This window comes from Poecilia latipinna, unplaced genomic scaffold, assembly GCF_001443285.1.
Source record: "Poecilia latipinna isolate Pla-1442-1.1 unplaced genomic scaffold, P_latipinna-1.0 Scaffold3307, whole genome shotgun sequence".
Classification (NCBI taxonomy): domain Eukaryota; kingdom Metazoa; phylum Chordata; class Actinopteri; order Cyprinodontiformes; family Poeciliidae; genus Poecilia; species Poecilia latipinna.
In genome coordinates, this window is record NW_015115923.1 from 31827 (window position 1) to 36270 (window position 4444).

Below are 4444 nucleotides of genomic sequence, written 5' to 3' on the forward strand. Positions count from 1 at the left end.
GAAACTACTGGGAGCAACAGATCTTCATCGTCAGAGAGCAGGTGGGTGACAATCCTGTCTATAAAGTCAGCCCTGAGCGAGGAGGTCAGCCAGTTCGCACTCTACACCGAAACCTACTGTTACAGGTAAACGACTTACCTATAGAACCAGTCCAGAACCTGACCACAAGTACAGCAGAGTCACAAAGGAAAGCCAAAAAGAGTTCTAACGACCTTCAGGCCAGACATGCTGTCCTGTACTCAAACACAGATGACTCTGACGAAGAGGAGGATGAGGGAACACCTCGTTACTGGCTTCGAATACCTGTGGAGAGACCCAGACCAAGCTGTCACCCTCCTGATCAAAATACTACCGATGCTTTCCAAGAGATAGCTGAAGAGAATGAAACCAGTTTGATGGAAGCAATCCCAACCGAACCTGGACAGGAAGGAGAATGTGTCAGAAGTGGAAGGCAGGGGTCAAGCAGTGGAGATGGACAATATGTTGAGGAGCTCCAGTCCACATTCATGGAGGACATGCATTCTGCCCCTCAAGAGGACAATACTCCAACACCTGACATGGGACACCCAGTCCCCCTGAGACGGTCTACAAGAGAAAGACGACCGAGACATATGTTCACTTACACGACTCTGGGTCAACCAGTGTACCAGCCGCGCCCCATGGTGAATGCAGTTGGAACTCAACCAATGCAGTGTATGCACCAGTGTTTCCCCTCACCGTACTTCCATCCTATCCAACCCCCACCCATTAGCCCTTACCCTTACCTACCTGTTATGTGTCCAATACACTGTAGATAGAACACTTGGGAAAGATAGTTACATACCTGAACCACACATACACCATACATTACATATCCATCTACTGTAAAACATACATCATACACTGTATACTCACCTTGAGCGACCTGCAACACACAACACTACATATTTTTGTTTTGCAATGTTTTGAAAAAAATGTATGTTCAGTCAAGTTATTTTGGAGACTTAAGTGTCAGGAGCCACCTTTGTTTGTTGGGGAGTGTGTGATACACCATAAAGTGGGAGAATTTAATTATCACTTGGTGATAGTCCAGAAAATCTGTTTAAGAAAATATACGCCACCACACAGAAATTAATAGTATTGCAATTAATTACATATATGGGTTTTAAATAAAAAAAAAATTAAAAAAAAAGGGTAACGAAGGTTCGGGCAACGTCTCACCAGGAGACCGGAATTGAGGAGCCCCGCCCCTCGCTCTTCAGACAGAGTTTGGGGAAGAAGACGGCGGTTGTCCTTTCTTTCTCTCACTGACTGTTCGTCATTACAGGTTAGTAGTGTGAAGCTGGTGAGGGCTGCCCCCCCTTTTAAAATGTGGAGTAACAATGTATATTTGGATATGATTTGTAATTTGATTGATAGATGTGCTGAAACATTGAAAATAAATAAAGAAAAAAGGATTTGTTAGGATCGCAGTTAGCTACATTTTAGCTACAACGGTCGCATAACGGCCGTTCTGAAGATCGCTACATGTATCTTTTTAGCTCCGTTCCACTCCCCGATTAAACATTGGTACCCTGAGATACATTGTGTTGTTTTATCTGTTAAAAAGGAGTTATTATTATTATTATTATTATTATGATTATTGTTATTATTATTATTACTAAAGACGTTACTTTTTCTCCCTTGCTATGTAATCAATTAAACTGTAGTTTATTCAGTCGGACAGTAGTTATTGAAAACACATTAGAGCGAGCTTAAGGTTTTGTCCATTATTACATCTCCCTCTTGCAGTATTCAGCATAATTAATCCTCTTATTTGAGAAATGGTTTTTAAATGTATATCGCTGCACTCTGGATTGATTGGTGAGAGTTGATACCTTTTACGCAGGTGAGGGCTGTGTGTGTTTTTTTTGTAGCAGAAGAAAGGACACAGGAATGTGATTGTTCTAGGAAATGTTAATAATTTCATAATTTCAATAATTTGTAATAAAGACAGAGTTTGGGGAAGAAGACGGCGGTTGTCCTTTCTTTCTCTCACTGACTGTTCGTCATTACAGGCTCTCCAAGATCAAGGGAAAGCAGAAAGTCTTCAGAAGAAGAAAAAAAACGGAAAAACAAAACAAAACATCATTTGTTATATTTGTCACTATAAGTAGAGACGTGTAACAAGAACATGGTCTAGTGTAATCACTTTAATCCACATGTNTTTTGTGTGTGAAAATATACACACACACAATAAAAATATAAAAAAAAAAAAAATATATACACTATATATATATATATATATATATATATATATATATATATATATATATATATATATATATATATACATATATATACATATATCAGTAAGAAGTCATGATTTCAGGAAGAAGTAAATCTACAGACATCTTAATACTAACACTGAAGAGGTTTTATGGAGGACTTATAACTAACTTATCAACATATACAAACTGGTTCTACTAACTACAATATCTGTTTGCTTTAATAATCAGCTGCTGTTGAATAATTGACTGGACAGAGATTCTTGGACACATCCGTCCGTATGTACGTACACAAACACACACACACACACACATATATATATATATACACACACACACATTTGTGACACAGACATGTATTTTTCGTAAACCCATTGTCTTTTGTTACTATAAACGTTGATTTTGTTTCTGACATCTTGCTCTGGTAAAAAATTACTGTGTTCATCTAAAAGCTTTGTTTTCCCACATCCTGCTATTAAAACCCTACTGTGGACCTGTGGTTACTTGTATTGTTTTTCTTGATAAGAAGCATTTTCTGGAATGTTCTTTCTTTCTTGTGGTAGCAAATGTTTACCGTTTCCTTAACCTCATTATTAAATTTCTTGAATGACTGATTAAATGATTATGTTGGTTTTGGAAACATACACTACAATTACAGCAACTGCAAAAATCCCCCTCACCTGATTTTAAGATGAATTTTAGAAAAAAAAAAAAACTCAGAATCACTGCACCAAATATTTTAAATTCATATTCCAAAATTAAAAAAAGAATAAAATTTTCTGTGGGGAACAGGAAGCCCTGCCCTCTCTCCAGTACAGGCAGGGCAGTGACACAAAAGTAAGATTTTCACTTAGAGAATCTCACCAGCCTCACAGGCATGATTGTGGCAGGCTTATTTATTCTGTTCCTCCTTACATATAAGCAAAAATAATGTACAGATGTGTACTATAAAATATGTGATTTAATTTTTGGATTTTATTGCAGTTTGTGCCATATTTTATAGCAATGTCCATAAGCGTTTGCAGAAATGTAATAACATGACAGTTGTTTTGCGGAGGGAGAGAAAGAACAGCATTCAGGGCTTTTGTGCTTTTTTTTTGACAGTCTCCTTTGTTTAGCAAAATTATTTACTTTATTAAGATTGTGAGCAGATTACCAACACAGATGTTTCCTTTTCAGGGTAATTGTACATGTTACAGCTATAAAACAGTTATGTCTGAATTCATCAGCATTTTCTCACTTTTGCTTCATGTCTGCATTTAAGATGTAACTACAGTAAAAATCTTGAGTACTTGCTTACTTTACTGTTTTTGTCATGAAGTGGTGAGAATGCAGATGAACCCAGATGAAGATAGCGATGATGAAGATTTAATTAAGAACAGCTCAGACAGTCCAGTTCAGGCGCCACGGAAGAAAACTTAGCAGCAGCTTAAATACCGGTAGCAACTGAAAACTAAAGACTGAAGACGAGAGCTGAGTCAACACAGGACTTCTCAGTACAACTGTGTGCAACAACTGACATGCGACAATAGACATACGGCAAGGATCCGACGAGAGACAAGGACAACAGGTGGAGTTAAATACAGGGTGGGTAATCAGGGAACAAGACACAGCTGGGAAGCAATTAAGGGGAATGACACAGGATACCACAAAGACTCACAGGGAAACTGATCTAAAATAAACACTAAAAAACCCAAATCCCAAGTTTTTACATTGCGCACAAACATGCACACACACCTTCATGTCGCAAGGACCATAAGGCTGGTGATGTATTGTTTACCCCCCCCCAACCCCAAAAAACATTTGGTCTTATCTGTAATTATAAGTAAACCTTTTCCTTTGAAAACATAAATATAACATTGTATCCTCCGCTTACATAGGAAGTAGTAAAATACTTACTAAAATACTTAGAAAGTCCAGAGGATACGTACTTAAACTTATCTAGGAACCCAGATCAGGAGTATCTAGTTTATATACTGTTAGATCAACATTAATTTTTTTTTCCTTTGGTTTCTTATTTTGTTTGTGTTTCCTTTTAATTCATGTAAAGCATTTTGAATTGTCTTGTTGCTGAAAATGTACTATATAAATAAAATGACCAAACCTTACCTAAAATTATTTTTAAATCATATAAAACACCGCACAAGCCACACATTTAATCTTTTTTATGCAGTGGACAGTTTCACATAACTTACACA